We start from the raw sequence: 25,837 nt of genomic DNA on the forward strand, positions 1-25,837 counted from the left end.
CACATTTTTAGATAAAAGATTTATGATAACTCTGGCACCTCCCAATTCCTTCCAAAAACCTGGCCTAAAATACAGCAATCATTTAATTTGACTAACTGATATATCATAAGCTCTGTTTTGTTTTCTCGTGGTATTCTTAAGCTGTTTATAATACTGGGACAATGCTACCTCTATGTTTCTCTGGCTGTTTTATTTACATGAGTAAGTCATCTACACCTTGGCCAACTGTTCCAACTGTTGCGGTGAGAGATTCCCCAGGCTATTTTCTCTCAGGCCTGGCCTATGCTACATAGGTGGGTCTTAAAAAGAGAGACTGAGCCTTGTCTTATTAAAAAATTTTTCATCATGAGTAGGGTTTATCCTCAGGTTCACCAGCTAATATATTTGGCCCTTGTCTTAGCAAAGACTGAGACAGAGTTTAAACCCCACCCAGTACCGTCGAGTCGATTCTGACTCATAGCGACCCTATAGAGTCGCTATGAGACAGAGCTTACATGCAGGTAATTTATTATGGGAAGTGTTTCCAGGGAACAAGAGTCAGGGAGCAGAGAGGATAAAACTGGGAAGGGCAAAAACCCAGTACAAGGTTGTGTTATCAAGCTGGATGCTCCTGTGGGCAATCAGATATCAGTTTCCTTGGGGCCTTCTGAGAACCTGTTTAGGATAGACTTCAGAAATGTCCACCTCAGTGAAGGAAATGGGGAGTATTTAGAACAACTCCCATTTTTCGTTGGCCAAAGATTGTCCCACAGAGAATGAACTCCCACTCACTTCTAAGTTGTGCTTGGGGGTGCTGATTCATTTCTACCAGCATTCCCACCAGGGTGTCAGAGGACCCTGAGACATATACAAGCAAGAAGATGCCAGGCTATACCTGTGCAAAAATGGCTGCCATAACAGTGCCTGGGTATGGGCTGAGAAGATGGGAGACAACTTACATGAGGTGTCTGATATACCATGTGCCTAAACCTGACATCCTGCTCTTTGATGACAAGCTGCAGCAGAGTTTCCTTTAGGAGAAAGTGGGAGACAGGGAGAGGAGTCAGTATGCAGGGGCCGGAGGTGAAGGGTATGAGAGCTTCTTATCAGAACAAGTGTCAACAACAGGCAGTTTCAGAGGATTAGAAGGGCTATCACAGAACTGCCAGGCAAAGCAGGCAGAAGGTGAGAAAGCTGTGCCTTATAACCAGCAGGTCATTCACTCTGGGGTCCTACAAGTCCAACTTTGTCTCTTGCTTTTGACCTGTATTAGCCCGGACCTATCTGGGGCTGGACATAGATCCACATGCATCTTAGGTAAGTGGAACACTCCCAAGATCAACCTCACTCTGTCTCCTGCTGACTTTCCTCAGCAAAGGTGGCCTAAGCAAATATAAGGAGGCCATGTTGTCCCTCATCAGCCTCTGCCTTCAGCCAGGACTCCTAATTTCCCACCAAGTCAGGAGATGAGAACCTTCCTGCTCCTCTTGACACCCTACGCCCATCACTGTGGTGTCCTCCCAGTGGTACCTTGGCTAATTACAGGCAACACTCCAGGACTTGGCCTGTCCCCACATCTTGTCCATCCATCCCCTTTCAAGAGCTTCCTCCCATGTTGTTTGAGCTGGTGATAGGCCAAATAATGCTCCCTCCAAAAATCTGTCTTTTTTTCCTCATGCTGCAGTAACAAAAATATCATAAGTGGGTAGCTTTGTTGTCATTGTTGTTGTTAGGTGTCATCAAATTGATTCCTACTCACAGCAACCCTAAACACAACAGAAGGAAACATTGAGCAATTCCTGTGCCATCCTTACAATTGTTGCTATGCTTGAGCCCAGTGGGTGGCTTTAAAGAACAGAAATTTATTCTGTCACAGTTCTGGGGGCTAAAAGTCCAAGTCAAGGTCCCAGCTACGTCAATTCCTTCATTGTACATAGTCCCGTGTGTTCCTTGTTCCTTGGCTTATAGAGGATTCTCACATAGCATCTGTGTTCTCATATGTGTGTGTGTATTTCTACATTTAATCTGTTCTTTTTTTTTTTTTGTATTTCCTAATCAGTGATTAGGTTTAAGGCACACCCTACAGTTATACAGCCTCATTAATATAACAAAGAAAACCCTATTTCCCAATAGGATTACGTTAACACTTATAGGGGTTAGAATATCAACACATATTTTGAGTAGACCAAATTCAATCCATAGCAACACCCATGCCTTGAATTCTGGGACCTATGAATATATTGCATTACATGGCAAAGTGACTTTGCAGATGTGATTAAGATAGGAATATTATCCTGGATTATCCAGGCAGGCCCAATCGAATAACCTGAGCTATTAAAAGCTGAGAAATTTCTCCAGCTTGAGTCAAAAGAGAAGCAGGAAAGATGAAGCAGAAGTGGAAGTCAGATGTGAAGTGTGAGGACTTGACCTGCCACTGCTGGCTTTGAAAATGAAGGGGACTATGAGCCAAGGAATGTGGGCAGCCTCTAAAAACTGAAAACAACTCTTGACAATCAGCAAGGAAACAGGGACAACAGTCCCACAACTGTGTGGAACTGAATTCTGCCAATAACCTCAAAGATTCTGGTAGCAGATTCTTCTCCAGAGTCTCCAGCGAGGAACACAGTCCTGCAACCCCTTGATTTTAGTCTGGTAAGGCCCATTTCAGACTTCTGACCTACAGAAACTATGAGATAATAATCTCGTATTATTTTAAGCAGCTCAATTTGTGGGTATTTGTTATGGCAGCAATAGAAAACTAATTCAGATCCCTAAGTGCTTCAAAAATAACTTTTGTTTGTCTCTAATAAACTGACTTCCAAGCTCTTCAAAATGGCAAAGTCATGAAAAGACAAAGAGAAACTAAGGAAATGTCACAGATTAGAAGTTATTAAAGAAATATAACAACTAAATGCAACACGGTATCCTGAATTGGAACCTAGAAGAGAAAAAGGAAATCAGTGGAAAAACTAATGAAATCCAAATAAAATCTATAGTTAGTTAATAGTATTGTGGCAGCATTAATTTCCTAGTTTTTATCATTGTAATATGATAAAATTACATGATTATATGATAATATGATTTGAGCTATTAATAGGGCTAGCTACATTATCCTCATGAAAAGTTGCGTTTTCAAAATTGAGAGCAATAAAGAAAAATGGAAGATACTGAGACAATGGCGCCTATCCCAAAAGAGGCCTACTCACCACTGTAAAATCATAGGATTAGCATTAGCATTATCAACATAGAAGAAAAGAGCAAAAGTTGTTGAGGGATGTCCACACTGCAGGGTTAACATTACCTTGACTAGTTACCTATCTTCTACCCCCTTGCTTGGAATCCCGATAAAATGTCATAGGAAAGCTCCAGTCAATTGCATACCTTTCCTTCTATAAAAAAATACTCCCACTATTCTTCTGTCTCAAAGGGCTGATTTGGGCAGATTTTCATTCCCTACTTCTTTGCATCCTTAATCCTCTCTCTCTGACTTCCAGTTGGCCTACTCCAATTTCCATTCTAACAGAAAAGACAAAAAGAGAAGCCAGAAAGCAAGCAGAATGGCCATTACAGTCTCTGAACTTCTCTCATCAAAGGATTCCATTTCTAGAAAAGGAGATGAAGGAGGAGCATTATTCTGTGTTGTCTCCTTTGGGTCTTTTTGTTCATGACCCCTTATCAAAGTCCCTCTCTGAGAATAGAAAGGGGAGAGAAAAGAGGAATGTAACTAACAAAAGAAAAACAAAACACAGGCCATTAGGCTCCAATTATTCATCTCTTAATGGACACAACAAAATAACCATGCTCCACAAAGAATTACGTCTGCTTAAATCGACTGCTTCTCTGTCATTGCAAAACTTCATGTGATTGGTTAAAATGTGCCTTTGCCAAAGTACTGGAATAATCTTTCATCTTCTCGAATGCCTTTTTGTCTTTAGCAGACCCTTCACTGCACTTAGGTAGCCCCAGTCACTTTTCTTTTTGACTTTTCACCTTCCACCCTTATATCCAAATCGAAGAGATGTATTTTATTATTTCATATGCTTTCAGTAATGTATCTTGTCCAAGTTCCCTCTATTTATTAATGAGACAGCCTGATCTTAACCCCGGATGCCATTCATCTGAGAGCTTCATCCATACTTTTAATCCATACTTCCAGATTATAGTTTACCCTGACACTTTTCCTTTCCACTTAAACACATTTCAAATCTCTATTCTGATTTCAACTCAAACTGTTCTATATTGTCATCTTGGTATCTCAGCCAGAATATGAAAATATGACACAATTCTCTTTCTTCAGAGAGGTATTTGTGATGGTTAATTTTATGTGTCAACTTGACCAAGCTATGATGTTCAACTGTTTGGTCAAAAAAGAGTCTAAGATGCTGTTATGAAGGAGTTGCATTTAATCAGGTTGGTTGGCCTTAAGTAAAGCAGATTACCTTCCATAATGTGAGTTAAAAAAAAAAAAAATGTGAGTGGGCCTCAATTAATCACTTGAAGGCCTTAAAAGCAAAAAGAAAATTTTCCCTAGCGTGTATTCTCCCTCAACACTATAAATAATAGACATCGTACTGACTTAGGCTTTGCTTTAGAGAGTTCTGAGTTTATATTTTTTGAAGAAAAGTGCGCTTTTTGGGGGGTTGGTAGAAAAGTTGTACCAAGAGGTCTTTAGACAAAAGTCCAAAAGAGTAATCAAGGCATTTTTTGAAAACAGATTGGGGGACATCTGCTTCCGGTAATGGCAAGCTAGGCTATTTGGACTAATTCTTATGCTAAAGACAAATGAAATGCTAGATAACATATTTTAAATACATTTTCAGGAAAGTAGCAAAGTGCCGAAAGGATATTGATGTATCGTAGTGCTTAAAAGAGAGGAAAAGGTTAGACTTCAGAGGAGTAAGTTGGAGGTCCATGCCAGTGTTGCCTTCAAGAGAAAATGGCTGCAAATCTGAGGTAACATATTGATGGACTCTCTAGCTGAAAAGGAACAAACTGAAAATGCAAGTCTTAATCAAGATGTAGAGTCCTATAAAGCAAAACCCCCTTCCTATACTCATTCACACACACACACATGCACAGACACACGCGTGCGCACACAATCAGGTTATCAAACAGCAATCCCCTCAGGATAGAGAGTACATAGAAATAAATCTCCCTACATCCTGACACACACAATAAGTGAGAGGATGTAATGGTGGTGGAGAAGACATAAAAAAATTCATCTTCAAATGAACTGATTGTAAACCAACCTCTAACACTAGTGGAAATTGCTCAAATTTGCACGATCAGGGTGATTTCCAAAATGTCAATTTGACTATAATATCTACCCCAGGTACCTGAGAAAGGAAACTCAAATCAACTCTGGAGGAAGGGTCTTCATCCTATGCCTTTGAAAACCTGCAGAAGTAACAGTTCAAGGGCCATGAGAGGCACAGAAAATTATCCAATTACACAAGGAAATAAGGTAATATAAGTGAGAACCAACAAAAACAATAGGAGAAAAATTAATCCCCAAAGACTTCTGATACCTAAACCATTAGAAATATATTTTAAAACCACTGTTTATTATTTAAAATAAATAACAGTTGAAGTATATGTTTTTAAATGACTTAGCATTCAAACACATGTGATGGTTAAGATTGTGTGTCAATTTGGCTGAGCCAAGATTCTCAATGTTTATATGTGATCGCTCCCATGATTGAATCTGCTGTGAGTAGCTAATCAGTTGAAGGGGAGTTTCCTTGGAGGTGTGGCTTGCATCCAAATATAAGCAGATGTTCTGGCTTTTTTGCTCACAGAAGACCCTGTGGCTGTCTTTTGCTGTTCATCTGAGCGCTGGCTCTTGGGACTTGAGCTGCCAGCTTATCTGCAGACCTTGGGATTCATCAATATTCACAGCCTAGGAGCAGGAGCCCTGCTCGCCGACCTGCGGATCTTGGGTTCGCCAGTCCCCGTGGTTTTGTGACTTGAGAGAAGCTTCAATCCTGATCCACAGACTTGGGACATTCCAACGACTACAATTCTGTAGGCCATTTCCTTGATATAAATCTCTCTATGTATATTTGTATGCTTTACTGGTTTTTCTTCTCTAGAGAACCCAGCCTAAGACACACCGCAAACCTCCAAGAGTCAACCAAGATAAAATAGTTAAACTCAATAGTTCTATAACCATTGCAGAAACTGAATATGTAATGAACAGACTCCCCAAAATGAAATCTCCAGGCCTAGATAGTTTCACTGGAGAATTCTACCAAACATTTAAAGAAAAATTAACACTGATTTAATACAATCTTTTCCAGAAAATAGAAGAAGAAAGGCTTTTCAACTGATGTTATGAGGCTAGTATTACCCTGATACTAAAACTGGACAAAGATGGGGGAAAAAAAAGGAAGGAAGAAGGAACAAACGGAGGGAAGGGAGGAAGGGAAGGAGGGAGAAAGAAAGAAGGAAGGAAGGAAGGAAGGGAGGGAGGGAGGGAGGGAGGGAGGGAGGGAGGGAGGGAGGGAGGGAGGGAGGGAGGGAGGGAGGAAGGAAGGAAGGAAGGAAGGAAGGAAGGAAGGAAGGAAGGAAGGAAGGAAGGAAGGAAGGAAGGAAGGAAGGAAGGAAGGAAGGAAGGAAGGAAGGAAGGAAGGAACACTACAGGTCACTGTTGCTCATGAACTTAGACATGAAATCCTCAAAATGATATTAGTAAATCAAATCCAATCATGTAATCATATATAAAAAGAATTATATAGCACGATCAAGAAAGATTTAGTCCAGCTACGTGAGGTTGGTTCCAACATTAGAAAATCAATGTAATCAATCACATCCACAGGTTAAAGCAGAAAAATCATATGCTCATATCAATTAATGCAGAAAAACATTTGACAAAGTCTAGCGTTCATTAATAATAAAAGAATTTTCAGCAAACTAGGAATAGAGTAGAAATTCCTCAGCTTGAAAAAGAGTAACTACAAAACAACCTACAGATAACATCATACTTAATGGTTAAAGGTGAATTGCTTTCTCAGAGATCAATAACAAGACAACGATATCCACTCTCACAAATTATTCATCATAGTACTGAAATTTCTAGCCATTGCAGTAAGGCAAGACAAAGAAACAAAAAGCATACAGGTTGGAAAGGAAGAAGTAAAGCTGTCCCTAAATGCAGAAGGCATACAAAGTTGTTGTTGTTGTTTGTTTGTTGGCGGGGGGCATGGTTTTCTATGTAGAAAATCCCAAGTAATCTACCAAAAACTCCTAGAACTATTGTGAGTTCAACAAGGTAGCAGGGTAAAAGATAATCACAAAAAAAGAATTATATTTCTATCTACTAAAAATGAGCACACAGACATCAAAATTAAAATACAATACCATTTACATTACTCAAAAAAAAATGATAAACATAAAACAAAACAGGCACAAAACTTGCATACTGAAAGCTACAAAACACTGATGAAAGAAATTGGAGAAGACCTAAATAACTAAAGAGATATATCGTGTTCATAGATTGTATGACTTAACATAGAAAATACATTGACTTTTCCCAAACTGGGCTATAAGTTTAACACAATTGTTAGAAAAATTCCAATAAGTGTTTTTGTAGACATAGACCAGACTATTAAAAAATTTACATGGAAAGTTACAAACCCTAGAGTAATTAAACAGATCTTTAAAAAGAAGAAAAAAATGGGAAGAGCCCATCTATCTGATATTAAAAAAAAAATTGCTGTCGAGTCAATTCCAACTCATAGTGACCCTATACGACAGGGTGGAACTGCCCCAATAGAGTTTCCAAGGAGTGTCTGGTGGATTTGAACTGCCAACCCTTTGGTTAGCAGCTGTAGCACTTTACTCCACCAGGGTAAAACCTACTACCTACAGGTCTTGATATATATTATATAGTTATAGTATTGGTGAAGGTATAGATACGTAGATCAGAAGAATAGAATAGAGAACCCAGAAACAGACCCACACAAGTATGCTCAACTGGTTTTTGACAAAGTACAAAAACAATTCAATGGAGGAATGATAGCCTTTCAACAAATGGTGCTGAAGAAACTAGACATACATAGAAAAAAAAAAAAAAGAAACTTAACCTAAACCTCATAACTTATATAAAAATTAACTCAAAATGGATCATGGTTAAAGAGTATATAGGATAACTCTGTATTATTTCTTACAAGTGCAGGTAAATGATAAATTACCTTAAAATAAAATAATTAATTTTAGTTTTTTTTTTTTTTTTAATACAGCAGATTTAGGAATAGAACTAAGTTGAATATCTAAAAAATGAGAAACATTACAATCAAAATTAAAAGTTCAATGTCCTTGTTGGGTACTGAATAAACATGCCTAAAAGAGAATTAGTTAACTAAAGATATGTTAGAAGAAAGTATGAAAAATGCACCATAAACAGATAAAAAGGTGAAAATACTGAAGAAAGGTAAAGTGGTATGCAGAATAGAGTGAAAAGTTCAAACGAGACTGTAATCAGAGTTCCAGTATAGAAGAAGAGAGAATGTGGGGAATAAAGCAATATTCAAAAAGATAATGATTGATATTCATCCAGAATTGAGAAGACATCAATACACAGATCTGAGAAGTCCCACAAATTCTATGCAAGGTAAACAAGAAATCTACACCTACATAGATTTTACTGTGAGACTGTAGAAAACCAAAGGCAAAAAAAAGATTTTAAAAGCATAAAAACCAATTTCCAAGAAATACACAGTACAGAGAAACATGTTAAATGACACTACAAAAACAGTGCCCCATATGTTTGTCAGTTTGTCGTACTGTGGTGGCTTGCATATTGCTGTGATGCTGGAAGCTATGACTGCAGTATTTCTAATACCGGTATGGTCACTCATGATGGACAAGTTTCAGCAGAGCTTCCAAAATAAGACAGACTAGGAAGAAGGACCTGGTGGTCTAGATCTGAAAAAAATGGAGAGTGAAAATCTTATGAATAGCAGCAGAACATTGCCTGGTATAGCACAGGAAGATGAACCCTTCAGATTGGAAGGCACTCAAAATACAACTGGGGAAGAGGTGCTTCCTCAAAACAGAGTCAAGCTTAAAAATGTGGATGTAATGAATCTTTCAGGACTTTAATTTGCTGAGGTGGGGTGACTCAAAATGAAAACCAACAGCTGCAAATATCCATTAATAGTTGGAACATGGAATGTATGAAGCATGAATCCAGGAAAACAGAAGTCGTCAGAAATGAAATGGAACTCATAAAGATGAATATCCTGTACATTAGTCAGCTGAGATAGACTGGTATTGGCCATTTTGAACCAGACAATCATATGCTGTAGTATGCCAGGAAAGACAAATTGAACAAGAATGGCATCACATACATTGTCAAAAAGAACATTTCAAGATCAAAGTACAACACTGTCAGTGACAGGATAATATCCATATGCTTACAAGGAATATCAGCTAATATGACTATTATTCAAATTTGTACTAGTGACAAAGATGAGGAAATTGAAATTTTTTACCAACTTCTATAGTCTGAAATTGGCCAAACATGCGATCAAGATGCATTGAATCATTACTGGTGATTGGAATGTGAAAGTTGGAAAAAAAGAAGGAGAATCAGTAGTTGAAAAATATAGCCTTGATGATAGAAACGGCACTGGAAATGGCATGATAGAATTTTGCAGGACCAACAACTTCTTTACTACAAATACCTTTTTTCAACAAAATAAACAGCAACTATACCTGTGGACTTCACCAGATGGAATACACAAGAATCAAATCAACTACAAATATGGAAAGAGATGATGGAGAAGATCAACATCATCAGTCAGTACTAGCCCAGGGGCTGACTGCAGAACGGACCATCAATTGCTCATATGCAAGTTTAAGCTGAAACTAAAGAAAATTAGAACAAGTCTACAGGAGCCAAAATATGACCTTGACTATATCCCACCTATATTTAGAGACCATCTCAAGAATAGATTTGACACATTGAACACTAATGACTGAAGACCACAAGAGTTACGGAATGTCATTAAAAACATAGTAAATGAAGAAAGCAAAGGTCATTAAAAAGATGGTAAAGAAAGAAAAGACAAAAAAGATATGAGAAGAGACTCTGAAACTTGCTTTTCAAGGTAGCTAAAGGGAAAGGAAAAAATGAAGTAAACGAGGTGAAGAGAATGTTTCAAAAGGAGGCTTGAGTAGACAAAGTAAAATACTGTCATGAAATGTGCAAGGACCCGGTATAAGAAAACCAAAAGGGATGAACACACTCAGCATTTCTCAAGCTGAAAGAAGTGAAGGAAAATTCAAGCCTCGACTTTTGATATTGAAGGATTCTATAAGACCATTACTTGCTTATCTACTAATCTCAAGAGGTGGTAGTGCTGATGATGATAGAGGTGGAGATGATGGTGATGGAGGTGGTAGTGGTGGGAGAGGTGGTGGGAGAGCTGGTGGTATGGGTTGAGGTAATAAAGGTGGTGGTGGTGGAGCTGGTGGTGATGATGATTGGTGGTGGAGGTGGTGTTGGCGGTTTGGCAGTGATCATGATGTTGAAGCTCTTAGAGTTCTCTAGCAATCCATTGGGATTCCAATCTTCATAGACAACAGACAATCTTTATCTATCAATATGGACCAATATGTATGAGAACATCCTATTACATCACTCCAGTTAAGGTCACCATGATTTCTTCATTCTTTCCTTTGTACTCTATTTAGATCAATGAAATTTACTCATTAGTTTACAACTGGGATTTCATCAGCTGTCAAAGGGTGATAGTTGGCAGTATAATTTAAGGCCTCTGAGAAGAGGTGAACTATAAAATGTTACTCATGATTGTTATTTGGACCATAGAATCCCAGAGGACTTATCAAAAGGGCAGTTAGTCATTTTATTGTCTTAAGAAACATCTGCTATGTGTCTGAACAAGGCCACAACCCTTGTGACTGAAGGAAACCTGAGAATGGGTGTTTGGAGGTAAGGGGCAAGTCCCTGAACCATTTTGCAGTGAGACATGATGCGCCAATTATCACCAAGGAAAATAATAAATAACCTTAGGAGAGAAGCCAAGAATCTAGTATAGGCCACAGGGATTTGACTTTTCTTCTCTTCCCTCAGAGGCCCATCAGCTCTAGGTTAGAAGTGAGGCAACTGAGTGAATTCTCATCCCCAGAGGAGAAAAAATCCTCCTGAAGAGAAATGTTAGCCTTGTGTCACCAGCCAGCAGCTTCAATTTCCCTCTAATCATGCCACCTAGTTGGTCCAAGCAGAGAAGGCCAATTGCTCAAAGGCTTTGGAAATGGCAGATGAAAATCTCATCAGTGGAATAGCTTTTTATCCTCATGCAGTCAATCACTTTTTACTCCACACTTTTCCATTCACCCCACGTAGGCAACAACACAGGAGCTCTGATTACCTCTCTGGGTTCTACATCACACAGTATACTAAAAAAATTTCTCAAAATCAAATGTCTTAATTCACATTCATTTACAGAGGGATGCAGAGATTGCATTCCATGTGACAGTGTGCAGCCACAAGCATTGAACAAACAACCAAAAGAAAGGATGGAGGGAAGAAAGGGAAAGAAGATAAGCAGGGAGATAGGGAGGGAGGAAGGATGGAAAGGAAGGAAAGGAAAAAAGACTCACGCAAAGTTAATGTTTGAAAAGGCTGAGACTCACCACTTTACAAAAATATTGGCCAAGAGAAATTTTTCTGCTCCTCACTAATTTGGAGGCAAAATGAGAACCATGTGAAAAAGCAAAATCAAAGAGGTCTTGTATGCACAGACTTAAATTTTCTAGAAAGTGAAGGTGAGTGACATTTACTGCTCCAAGAGGCTTTTGTTATTATTATTAATGGTATTATTATTATTCCAACTTATTCCAAGTCGCTACTTTAACATCACAAAACTCCTTAAAAATGACTTGTCTTCTTTGGTCCTTTCTGTGCCCTCTCCATTTCCTTTGCATTATAATACACAGTCTAACAATACTGTAATTTTCCTCCATTGAAGTGTACCCCTTTTCCTCCCCCCCAAAAATAGACTGGTGTGATTATTGAGTAGGTCTGGGTACTTTGTGCTTCATCTTTTCTGGCTGTAACTAGACAGCCCTTTTTATTATTGTAATAACTGAAGCATTTGAACAATCATTGTCCTACAGAGCAGCTGATCTTGGAGCAATTGTGCTTTGTACCATCCTTCCCCTTTGGGAGCAAGATCATTTTTAAAATAATGACTTCTCCAGCAGTTTATTACGAGCCTGGAGTCATTTTCACACCTCAGAAGTGAAGGCTTAATAAGCAGAGAAATTAAAGAGTAAAACTTTGCTGGTGTCTTCTTAAATGGTGGGCATTTCAGCAGCTTGGTAGAAGATGTGCTTCCAAAGAGGAGGGAGCTGCATCGCATTCATCTTGTTCTCCAAACGACCTTTAGGTTACGAAGCTCAACATTTCCTCCTCCCCATCCCACAGCTCTGCCTCCTTTTTCTTCAGCCTGGTGGAGGTCTCTCATGGGAAGATCAGGTGGTGAATAACGGAGTAATGTTGGCATAACAAGCTCACCTAGCACAATACTGAAAACACAGTATAGTAAACTCATGGCAATCCCATGTGTGTCAGAGTAGAACTACGCTCCATAGGGTTTCCCATGGCTGATATTTTGGGGAAGTAGATAACCAGGCCTTTCTTCTGCAGTGCCTCTGGTGGACTCAAACCTCCAACCTTTCAGTTAGCAGCCGAGAGAATAACTGTTTGCACCACCCCGGGACTCCTTCTTGACTGAGTAGTAGTCACACATGCCCAGACCCTCACCACCACAGCAACCCCTGTGCAAACTTGCAAATACCTAGGGGTTTTAAGAAATAGGCTCAAATACCACTTGTTCTCCTAACATTTCCTAAGTCTCCCACTTAGTTGCTCTTTCTCCAGTGCTCTCATAGGGCTTGGCTCTTATTTCTATTATTTACGCACATTATTGTGATTATAGTAGTCTACTTACCCGTTTCTTTTTCCCACTAGGCCCTAAGCTCTGCAAGGTCAGTGACCAAGCATTGCATCCCCAGTGCCCATTACAATGTGTGGTGTGATGGATTGCTTTTATAAGGCTTTTCTCAGCATGGTCTTGTAACGCCCACCAAATGACTTGTTGGGACTATGCATTTAAGGTGCTTGTGGCTCACTAAGGGATTTAATATCTTCCTAATATTTTTAATAATGTAAATAATGTATGTAGCAACCTTGTGGGGGTGAGATCATGCAAATAAAGTGTTTTGAACCTTAACGAGGGGATTGGTCAATTTTGCCATCCCCAGTAGGCTTAAAATGAGGTGGAAAAGGGGGACCTCATTATCACCCATAAGAAGAGGCAGGAGCAGAACGTGTCCTTTGGACCTGGGGTCCCTGCACTGAGAACTTCCTAGACCCGGAAGACAGAGAGAGGGGGTTGTAACACCAGAGACAGCACAAGATGGCAGAGAAACAGCAGTAGCAGAACCAGAGGCTGGCAAGAGACAGCGCAGGGGGCTTTTCAGCCCACTGAGCAAGCCGGCTACAGTGGGCATGCTGACCTATGGAGTAAGAAAGCTGAATGCCTTCGGACCAAGTTTTCCTAGTGGAGTAGAATGCCTCCGGGCACTTACTGATGGAGCTAAAGAGCTTTGTAACACTGCTGGAGCAGGGCAGACGCTAGGCCAAGGGGCCTAGAGAGGCCTGCATGCAGGCATGGCTGAGAAGAGGCTGTCCTGATCAAATAACTGTATTCTGAGTCGTCCCTGCTCTTGAATTGTAACCTGCTAATTCCCTAATAGACCCCATAGCTGTATGGTCTGTGAGTTCTATGTGGCCATAGCAACAAATTATAGAACCCAGCAGAGAAGTAGAAAGTGCTGTGGGAGGAACAGCTGGTGTCAGAATTGGTAAAAACGGTTGGAGGGTGGAGGCATGTCTGACTTCTGCCTTGTCAGAATCAGCTTTGGGTGGTTGATGCTGATAATGATTTTCTCTCCTCCCCTTCGTGAAGTTACAGGAGGTCATATGCCCCCATGCCACCATTTTTATAAATGCTTAGCAAAAGGTAAGAACTTGATAAAAATTTGGTGAGTGAATAAATAATTGAATGATTCCAATGATTCATTTTAAATAAACAATAGCATTAGAGCCCATATTCTTTAATGTAAATGGAGCAACAGTAGGATGGCCCGTGCTGTGCATATGAATGTTATGGTCAGCTTAAAGGAAGAGATTTGGCAGTCCATTTTTAAGTTTGAACAGAACTTTCCACCTTACTGCTATAATATGGATGCCCTGGAAAGCATTTATGCAAATGTACTAGCTTTCCCAACTTGTCTGGAAGGATCAAAGACTTCAGATTTGGATATTCTTTTCCTCAAAGCACCTGTAATCTTTTTGGGATCTCTTTCTGGCTAAGGAACGTGCTGTGAGGATGTAATCAAGTCACCTTGAGCAGTAAAAAAAAAAAAAAAAAAATTGTAGGCAAGTCAAATTAATGAAGTAGCAGAAATCAGTCTGTATCAGTTGTTGCCAAGCCAGCATCTGCCTGCCTAACTGCAAAATTTTCTTGGTTGGATTTGAGGTTCTTATTGATATTTGGAACGTCTTCTCTTTCTGTTAATATTGATACTGAGTACTGAATTTTGATTTCCAAAGCTCTTGTACATTTCTTCTTTGTAATAGGTAGTTACAGGGGAACCAATTGAAGAGAAAGTGGCTGGGGGAGATAGGGAATACTGGGTAGGGAGGGAATTGCAGGAATGTGAGTGTCCCACCTACTGAGAGAAAATGGCAGGGCTGCGATCACTTCAAGACCATGAACCAGCCTTCTTAGCAGATAGAGGTGGAAAGTATTCCTCTATCCCATCCCAGGGTTCTGCATGTTGTTTGCTGAATAGGGTTTATTGTCAATTGAGCAGGAGGTTGACCCCTCCCCTGCAGTAGATATGAGAGATGAGGCCCCTTTGCTTAAGAAAAGCCAGTGGAATTAAACTGATGTTTACTGCTTCATAAAGGAATAGTGGACAAGTTACTTAGCTAGACCATACTGGGTAGAATTGTTCATTAAAAAGTGACAACCAGACCTGTAATTTACACTGCACTTTGGAAATTTAAGCTGGAAGGCTCGGGGCTCTCAATCGTTTATTGTAAAGCTGCTTTTGTACTGCTGTCTCATTTTGTGCTGGGAATCATTTAGCCATTGACTTTAACTGCTAATACAGTTCCATCAACTACCAAGTATAAATCAAAATTACTGGATCATTCAAAATCTGTTCTCAGAGTTGTTTAGATGTATTTTTTCCACCATTACTTCAGTATAGTTACAAGAGAAGCTGCTAAATTATGATAGATTGTACATGCCTTGCGGCCATCTCACTAGGGCCTCTTGCAAATAAGACATAGTCCCTGACAAGTTATTTTTATAGTTATCCAAAACATAAATAATGATAATAAAAAGGGAATCAAACTGATGAAAGATAAAGGAGAGAGAAAAAGAGATGTCTCAAAAAAACAGCTCTTGTCTTGGTCCTGGCTGTCCAAAACAAGTGGGAAAGACAAAGGAAGATCTTTTTGTTGTTGTCATAGTGATGCAAATATACTCAAAAAAACATTGACCAAATCAACAGTTCCTATACGCACAATTCAGTCACATTGATTACACTCTTCATGCTGTATAACCTTTATCCATATCTTTTTCGTAATTATTCTGCTGCCATTAATGCAAACTCAGTGTTCCCCAAGAAAAAACTCCCTTTTTCCACACTTCCTCCCACCCCTGGTAACCACTAATAAGCTTTAGTTCCCATATATTTGCTTATTTCTTGTCAGTGAAGTTATAGAGTATGTATCCTTTTGTGACTGTCTTATTTTGTTCAGCATAACATCTTCAAGGTTTATCCATGCTGTGGCATATATCAGGACTTCATTTGTCTTTATGGCTAATATTCCATCATGTATATGTATCCCATTTTATTTAGCCATCTGTTGATGGACATTTCATTTGTTTCCAACGCTTGACTATAGAGAAGAGTGCTGTAATGAGCATTGGTATACAGGTTGACAGAAAGGATTTTTAAAACTAACTTTGTCACACAGGAGCCTAAATTCCTCTCTGCCTAGTCTAGCCTAGTAGAAAGTAAAAGGAAACTCTTACTGGTAACATACAACGTTTTGAGGCTGGATCTCCTCACACTCAGCTCTGTATATAGAATCTCCATGCAACTTTTATAAAATCATTCCACCCAAAGAAAAATCTGTGGTGTACAAAGCACCAATATCATAAAGAAAACAGTGGCGGGAGTGGGGGGCAACATCGTAATTCCAGGTTCCCTGATATCCACACAGAGTCAATAGAACTTGGGTGGTGAGAATTACTGAAATAACCAATCAGACCAATTCTGCCACTGGAATCTTTGTTTTAGGACTTTTAAATAGTTCAAAGGGTACACGGATAAACAAATAGCATTATATGTATTTACTGTGGAGTAAGTAATATTGGGGCAGGAAGAAAATTGTTAATGTTCCAACATCGTGTCTCTGCCTTTCTTCACTCTCGCTTCTAAAATACCTATCAGACATGCCTGGAAAATTGTGAAATCCGCCTACAAATTTAGGATGTCTTGTTACCTGAAGACCCTATGCCTATTGTCTCCTTAAATCATTATTTTCCACCCTTGTGTCGTTGTTAGATTTCATAGATCTGTGTTATATTGGAAGACATAAAGGAAGCAACAAATCAAACTATCCTAACTCAAGCCATCATGGTCATTAATCTTACATTAACACAACGAAATAAAAGATTTGGAAGTGTGCATTTATCAAATCCTACTCTCCTGACTCATATTATGACACAAACATAAAGCTGATAGATGAGGCACTAATGGGACTCTCTAACAGTAGCATCAACAAGGACCATTAGAATTATATCACGATAGGAAGGCATATTTTTTCTCAGATTCCAGGACTCAGGATAGTCTTTTTTGTAAGGTTTCAGAAACCATCATGAGTCTTGTCAGTGTGGACTGTCATCACTGCATCTTCCCAGGCAGCGATAATCAGCAGCTATCACAGGATGTTGGCTCTCCAGGGCCCCAGATCAAATCAGCAAAGCAGTTTGGAAATCTAAAGAGAGAGAAGAGTCTATGCAATTAAGAGTGTTCTGCCCATTTATAGAATCAAATTTTCCAGGAACACAGCTTAATATAAACCACGTTTCATGAACATTTCAACATAATATAACGAACACAAGGGTTTCAGTGAAGCAGGTAGCAGAGCAATTTGTACTAGCAGAAGGTTCACCTTGGGATAGAGCAATTATCTCCTTACTCTACACAGGGGCAGTCAAAGATTCAACAGTTGAGTATTCTAAACAACTTACCAATACAAGAGAATTTCTGAGATGCTAAAAGAAACAGGGTTTATATCTTTCTCTCTCTACAGACAAGCCCTGGAGAATGTTCAGAAAAATAAAAGATGATTTCTTAGCTGTGGGTGCACAACCACCTTGCTGATTTATCTCAGGAAACTGGACCCAAAAGATGGGAGGGCTCAGCAGCCTCCTAGCCACCACGCCATCCTCTTTGCCTTGGAAAGGTAACTACTGCACTTTTGTCCTCTTTACCTTTCCACTTATGTCATCCTGAATCATTGGTAGATCAACCGACACTAACTAGCTCAAGCAAGTCAACAATTATCAAAATGAAGTTTGCACTTCAGATGCTGATGAGATCAGAATTGTTATATTATTTCCTGATATGCAACAACTGAATACGGATCAGGTGTACCCAAGCCTTGAATAATGCCCAGAGGATGATTGCTGCTTAATATATAATTATAGATAGATAGATAGCTGCCATAGAGTCAAATCTGACTCATGGCAACTTTATGTATAAAAGAACTAAACATTGTCTCATGATCACTGGCATATTAGAGTACATTGTTGAGGCTATTGTGCCAATCCATCTCACAGAGAGTTTCCCTCACCCTTGCTGGCTCTCTATTTCAACAGACATGATATATCCTTCTCCAGTGATTTATCCTTCCTAATGATATTTTTTTATGGTATGTCCAAAGAAAGTGAGTTGGACAGTGTTTTGTTGTGATCCATAAGGTTTCCATTGACTAATTTTTGGAAGTAGGCTAATTTTTGGAAGTAGGTTTCTAGGCCTTATTTCCTAGTCGGTCTTAGTCTGGAAGCTCCAATGGAACCTGTCCACTATGGGTAAGACTGCTAGTATTTGAAATACTGGTAGCATAGCTTCCAGCATCACAGCAACATGTAAGCCACGACAGTACAACAAACTGACAAACTGTTATTGTTAGGTGGCATCAAGTCAGTTTCAACTCATAGTGACCCCACACACAACAGAATAAAATTCTGCCCAGTCTTGTGCCATCCTCACAACTGTTGCTATGTTTGAGCCCATTGGAGCCCACTGTGGCAGCCACTGTGTCAATCCATCTTGTTGAGGGTCTTTCTCTTTTTTGCTGACCTTCTACTTTACCAAGCATGATGTCCTTCTCCAGGGACTGGCCCATCCTGATAACATATCCAAAGTACATGAGACAAAGTTTCATCATCCTTGCTTCTAAGGAGCATTCTGGATGTACTTCTTCCAGGACAGATTTATTTGTTCTTCTGGCAGTCCGTGTTATATTCAATATTCTTTGCCGACACGATAATTTAAATGCATCAATTCTTTGAAATTCCTTACTCATTTTCCATGCATATGAGGTGATTGAAAATACCATGGCTTGAGTCAGGCACACCTTAGTCCTCAAAGTGACGTCTTTGCCACAGATAGTGGCAATATATGTTTCTGGTGGGGAGGGGAGGGCAAAAATTTGAATGCAGAAAACACAGCAGTAATCTTTGTCCACACCAAAAGATGAGTTCAGTCACCTGAGTTAGGAATACTTCCATCAGCTCCCTGGAATTATGGTGCAAGCACCCCAAGATTTTGGACACCTGCCTGGCTTTAGTAGAAGTAATTATAATACAAACATGGAATTGCACATGTTATGTATGGATTCAGTCAGTTTGATACCTAAATAGAACAAAAGTAGAAGTAAAATAAAGCAAAGAAAGACTAAACAGCTGGTGGTAGAAAGTTGTCCATAGAGAAAATTTATAAATCAGATTTGAGAATTATAGGGAGATACTTTTTTTTTTTTTTTTTTACCCACCCCCGGTAAAGCCCTGAAAAAAAGAGATGTTTGTAGAATTCATGACTTGGAAAGAACAATTTTAAGAATGTGGTTAAAAATGGACTACCAAGAGGCGGAGCCAAGATGGCGGACTAGGCAGACGCTACCTCGGATCCCTCTTACAACAAAGACACGGAAAAACAAGTGAATCGATCACATACATAACAATCTACGAACCCTGAACAACAAACACAGATTTAGAGATGGAGAACGAACTAATACGGGGAAGCAGCGATTGTTTCCAGAGCCTGGAGCCAGCATACCAGTCAGGTACGGCACAAGCACAGAGACCTGCTCCACCCCCCTGAACTAACCCCGGGAGGGGGACTAGCCGGTTCCACGGGCGGCGTGGGACGCAGCCGTTAGGAGAAGTCCCCGGGAGGCAGTGACTGATCTTGGAGCAGAAAGAGCAGCACCCGAGCCGGGGAACCGTCCCACAGGGATTTGGACTGCACGCAGGTACGCCATAAACACGGAGAGTTGCTCCACCCCCTGAACTAACCCCGGGAAGGTGACCATCCGGGTCGCGCGGGCGGCGTGGGACGCAGCCGGTAGGAGAAGTCCCCGGGAGGCAGCGACTGGTATTGGAGCAGGGAGAACAGCGTTCCAGCCGGGACACTCGGTCGCGGCACAAGCACGGGGAGCTACTCCACCCATCTGAACTAACCCCGGGAGGGGGCCCACCTGGTTCACGGGGGCGGCACGGCCACGCGGCTGGAGGGACGAGAAGTCCCCGGGAGGCAGCGACTGATTTTGGAGTCGAGAGTGCACCGTCCCAGTAGGGGAGCCTTGACGCTGGGCGTGGGGCTGGAAGCGGAGGATCTGACCGTGACTCCAGCGGGCCAGACCCCCCGGGGGCAATCTCCACACAGACAGCACACATAGGCGACGCGCCCGCGGGAATCTCAGATATAAGAGTCATTCCAAGCAAGACAAGCAACTCTGGCTATATTCTGAGGTGCTACTCTCCTATCTCTCTGTTCCCTCCCCCACCCTCCCCAGGCGGCTTCATTAACATCTGAATAGCCTGAGCCAGAGGGAGAACTCTGATAGGGATCTGACTGCAGTTTTTTTTTAGCGGATTTTCTGGAAAAACTAGTTTCCCAGTGATGGCTCGGAGACAACAATCCATATCAAACCACTTAAAGAAGCAGACCATGACAGCTTCTCCAACTCCCCAAACAAAAGAATCAAAATCTTTCCCAAATGAAGATACAATTTTGGAATTATCAGATACAGAATATAAAAAACTAATTTACAGAATGCTTAATGATATCACAAATGAAATTAGGATATCTGCAGAAAAAGCCAAGGAACACACTGATAAAACTGTTGAAGAACTCAAAAAGATTATTCAAGAACATACTGGGAAAATTAATAAGTTGCAAGAATCCATAGAGAGACAACATGTAGAAATCCAAAAGATTAACAATAAAATAACAGAATTAGACAACACACTAGGAAGTCAGAGGAGCAGACTCGAGCAATTAGAATGCAGACTGGGACATCTGGAGGACCAGGGAATCAACACCAACATAGCTGAAAAAAAATCAGATAAAAGAATTAAAAAAAATGAAGAAACCCTAAGAATTATGTGGGACTCTATCAAGAAGGATAACCTGCGGGTGATTGGAGTCCCAGAACAGGGAGGGGGGACAGAAAACACAGAGAAAATAGTTGAAGAACTTCTGACAGAAAACTTCCCTGACATCATGAAAGACGAAAGGATATCTATCCAAGATGCTCATCGAACCCCATTTAAGATTGATCCAAAAAGAAAAACACCAAGACATATTATCATCAAACTCACCAAAACCAAAGATAAACAGAAAATTTTAAAAGCAGCCAGGGAGAAAAGAAAGGTTTCCTTCAAGGGAGAATCAATAAGAATATGTTCTGACTACTCAGCAGAAACCATGCAGGCAAGAAGGGAATGGGACGACATATACAGAACACTGAAGGAGAAGAACTGCCAACCAAGGATCATATATCCAGCAAAACTCTCTCTGAAATATGAAGGCGAAATTAAGATATTTACAGACAAACACAAGTTTAGAGAATTTGCAAAAACCAAACCAAAGCTACAAGAAATACTAAAGGATATTGTTTGGTCAGAGAACCAATAATATCAGATATCAGCACAACACAAGGTCACAAAACAGAACGTCCTGATATCAACTCAAATAGGGAAATCACAAAAACAAACAAATTAAGATTAATTAAAAAAAAATACACATAACAGGGAATCATGGAAGTCAATAGGTAAAAGATCACAATAATCAAAAAGAGGGACTAAATACAGGAGGCATTGAACTGCCATATGGAGAGTGATACAAGGCGATATAGAACAATACAAGTTAGGTTTTTACTTAGAAAAATAGGGGTATATAATGAGGTAACCACAAAAAGGTATAACAACTCTATAACTCAAGACAAAAACCAAGAAAAACGTAACGACTCAACTAACATAAAGTCAAACACTATGAAAGTGAGGATCTCACAATTTACTAAGAAAAACGCCTCAGCACAAAAAAGTATGTGGAAAAATGAAATTGTCAACAACACACATAAAAAGGCATCAAAATGACAGCACTAAAAACTTATTTATCTATAATTACCCTGAATGTAAATGGACTAAATGCACCAATAAAGAGACAGAGAGTCACAGACTGGATAAAGAAACACGATCCATCTATATGCTGCCTACAAGAGACACACCTTAGACTTAGAGACACAAACAAACTAAAACTCAAAGGATGGAAAAAAGTATATCAAGCAAACAATAAGCAAAAAAGAAGAGGAGTAGCAATATTAATTTCTGACAAAATAGACTTTAGACTTAAATCCACCACAAAGGATAAAGAAGGACACTATATAATGATAAAAGGGACAATTGATCAGGAAGACATAACCATATTAAATATTTACGCACCCAATGACAGGGCTGCAAGATATATAAATCAAATTTTAACAGAACTGAAAAGCGAGATAGATACCTCCACAATTATAGTAGGAGACTTCAACACACCCCTTTCGGAGAAGGACAGGACATCCAGTAAGAAGCTCAACAGAGACACGGAAGATCTAATTACAACAATCAACCAACTTGACCTCATTGACTTATACAGAACTCTCCACCCAACTGCTGCAAAATATACTTTTTTTTCTAGCGCACATGGAACATTCTCTAGAATAGACCACATATTAGGTCATAAAACAAACCTTTGCAGAGTCCAAAACATCGAAATATTACAAAGCATCTTCTCAGACCACAAGGCAATAAAACTAGAGATCAATAACAGAAGAACGAGGGAAAAGAAATCAAATACTTGGAAAATGAACAATACCCTCCTGAAAAAAGACTGGGTTATAGAAGACATCAAGGAGGGAATAAGGAAATTCATAGACAGCAACGAGAATGAAAATACTTCCTATCAAAACCTCTGGGACACAGCAAAAGCAGTGCTCAGAGGTCAATTTATATCAATAAATGCACACATACAAAAAGAAGAAAGAGCCAAAATCAGAGAACTGTCCCTACAACTTGAACAAATAGAAAGTGAGCAACAAAAGAATCCATCAGGCACCAGAAGAAAACAAATAATAAAAATTAGAGCTGAACTAAATGAATTAGAGAACAGAAAAACAATTGAAAGAATTAACAAAGCCAAAAGCTGGTTCTTTGAAAAAATTAACAAAATTGATAAACCATTGGCTAGACTGACTAAAGAAATACAGGAAAGGAAACAAATAACCCGAATAAGAAATGAGAAGGACCACATCACAACAGAACCAAATGAAATTAAAAGAATCATTTCAGATTATTATGAAAAATTGTACTCTAACAAATTTGAAAACCTAGAAGAAATGGATGAATTCCTTGAAAAACACTACCTGCCTAAACTAACACATTCAGAAGCAGAACAACTAAATAGACCCATAACAAAAAAAGAGATTGAAACGGTAATCAAAAAACTCCCAACAAAAAAAAGTCCTGGCCCGGACGGCTTCACTGCAGAGTTCTACCAAATTTTCAGAGAAGAGTTAACACCACTACTACTAAAGGTATTCCAAAGCATAGAAAATGACGGAATACTACCCAACTCATTCTATGAAGCCACCATCTCCCTGATACCAAAACCAGGTAAAGACATTACAAAAAAAGAAAATTATAGACCTATATCCCTCATGAACATTGATGCAAAAATCCTCAACAAAATTCTAGCCAATAGAATCCAACAACACATCAAAAAAATAATTCACCCTGATCAAGTGGGATTTATACCAGGTATGCAAGGCTGGTTTAATATCAGAAAAACCATTAATGTAATCCATCACATAAATAAAACAAAAGACAAAAACCACATGATCTTATCAATTGATGCAGAAAAGGCATTTGACAAAGTCCAACACCCATTTATGATAAAAACTCTTACCAAAATAGGAATTGAAGGAAAATTCCTCAACATAATAAAGGGCATCTATGCAAAGCCAACAGCCAATATCACTCTAAATGGAGAGAACCTGAAAGCATTTCCCTTGAGAACGGGAACCAGACAAGGATGCCCTTTATCACCGCTCTTATTCAACATCGTGTTGGAAGTCTTAGCCAGGGCAATCAGGCTAGACAAAGAAATAAAAGGTATCCGGATTGGCAAGGAAGAAGTAAAGTTATCATTATTTGCAGATGACATGATTATATACACAGAAAACCCTAAGGAATCCTCCAGAAAACTACTGAAACTAATAGAAGAGTTTGGCAGAGTCTCAGGTTATAAAATAAACACACAAAAATCACTTGGATTCCTCTACATCAACAAAAAGAACACCGAAGAGGAAATAACCAAATCAATACCATTCACGGTAGCCCCCAAGAAGATAAGATACTTAGGAATAAATCTTACCAAGGATGTAAAAGACCTATACAAAGAAAACTACAAAGCTCTACTACAAGAAATTCAAAAGGACATACTTAAGTGGAAAAACATACCTTGCTCATGGATAGGAAGACTTAACATAGTAAAAATGTCTATTCTACCAAAAGCCATCTATACATTTAACGCACTTCCGATCCAAATTCCAATGTCATATTTTAAGGGGATAGAGAAACAAATCACCAATTTCATATGGAAGGGAAAAAAGCCCCGGATAAGCAAAGCACTACTGAAAAAGAAGAAGAAAGTGGGAGGCCTCACCTTACCTGACTTCAGAACCTATTATACAGCCACAGTAGTCAAAACAGCCTGGTATTGGTACAACAACAGACACATAGACCAATGGAACAGAATTGAGAACCCAGACATAGATCCATCCACGTATGAGCAGCTGATATTTGACAAAGGACCAGTGTCAATTAACTGGGGAAAAGACAGCCTTTTTAACAAATGGTGCTGGCATAACTGGATATCCATTTGCAAAAAAATGAAACAGGACCCATACCTCACACCATGCACAAAAACTAACTCCAAGTGGATCAAAGACCTAAACATAAAGACTAAAACGATAAAGATCATGGAAGAAAAAATTGGGACAACCCTAGGAGCCCTAATACAAGGTATAAACAGAATACAAAACATTACCAAAAATGATGAAGAGAAACCCGATAACTGGGAGCTCCTAAAAATCAAACACCTATGCTCATCTAAAGACTTCACCAAAAGAGTAAAAAGACCACCTACAGATTGGGAAAGAATTTTCAGCTATGACATCTCCGACCAGCGCCTGATCTCTAAAATCTACATGATTCTGTCAAAACTCAACCACAAAAAGACAAACAACCCAATCAAGAAGTGGGCAAAGGATATGAACACACATTTCTCTAAAGAAGATATTCAGGCAGCCAACAGATACATGAGAAAATGCTCTCGATCATTAGCCATTAGAGAAATGCAAATTAAAACGACTATGAGATTCCATCTCACACCAGCAAGGCTGGCATTAATCCAAAAAACACAAAATAATAAATGTTGGAGAGGCTGCAGAGAGATTGGAACTCTCATACACTGCTGGTGGGAATGTAAAATGGTACAACCACTTTGGAAATCTATCTGGCGTTATCTTAAACAGTTAGAAATAGAACTACCATACAACCCAGAAATCCCACTCCTCGGAATATACCCTAGAGATACAAGAGCCTTCATACAAACAGATACATGCACACCCATGTTTATTGCAGCTCTGTTTACAATAGCAAAAAGTTGGAAGCAACCAAGGTGTCCATCAACAGATGAATGGGTAAATAAATTGTGGTATATTCACACAATGGAATACTACGCATCGATAAAGAACAGTGACGAATCTCTGAAACATTTCATAACATGGAGGAACCTGGAAGGCATTATGCTGAGCGAAATGAGTCAGAGGCAAAAGGACAAATACTGTATAAGACCACTATTATAAGATCTTGAGAAATAGTAAACCTGAGAAGAACACATACTTTTGTGGTTACGAGGGGGGGAGGGAGGGAGGGTGGGAGAGGGTTTTTTTATTGATTAATCAGTAGATAAGAACTGCTTTAGGTGAAGGGAAAGACAACACTCAATACATGGAAGGTCAGCTCAATTGGACTGGACCAAAAGCAAAGAAGTTTCCGGGATAAAATGAATGCTTCAAAGCTCAGCGGAGCAAGCGCGGGGGTCTGGGGAACATGGTTTGCGGGGA

The sequence above is a fragment of the Elephas maximus genome, chromosome 18, assembly GCF_024166365.1.
Source record: "Elephas maximus indicus isolate mEleMax1 chromosome 18, mEleMax1 primary haplotype, whole genome shotgun sequence".
In the NCBI taxonomy this organism is placed as follows: Eukaryota; Metazoa; Chordata; class Mammalia; order Proboscidea; family Elephantidae; genus Elephas; species Elephas maximus.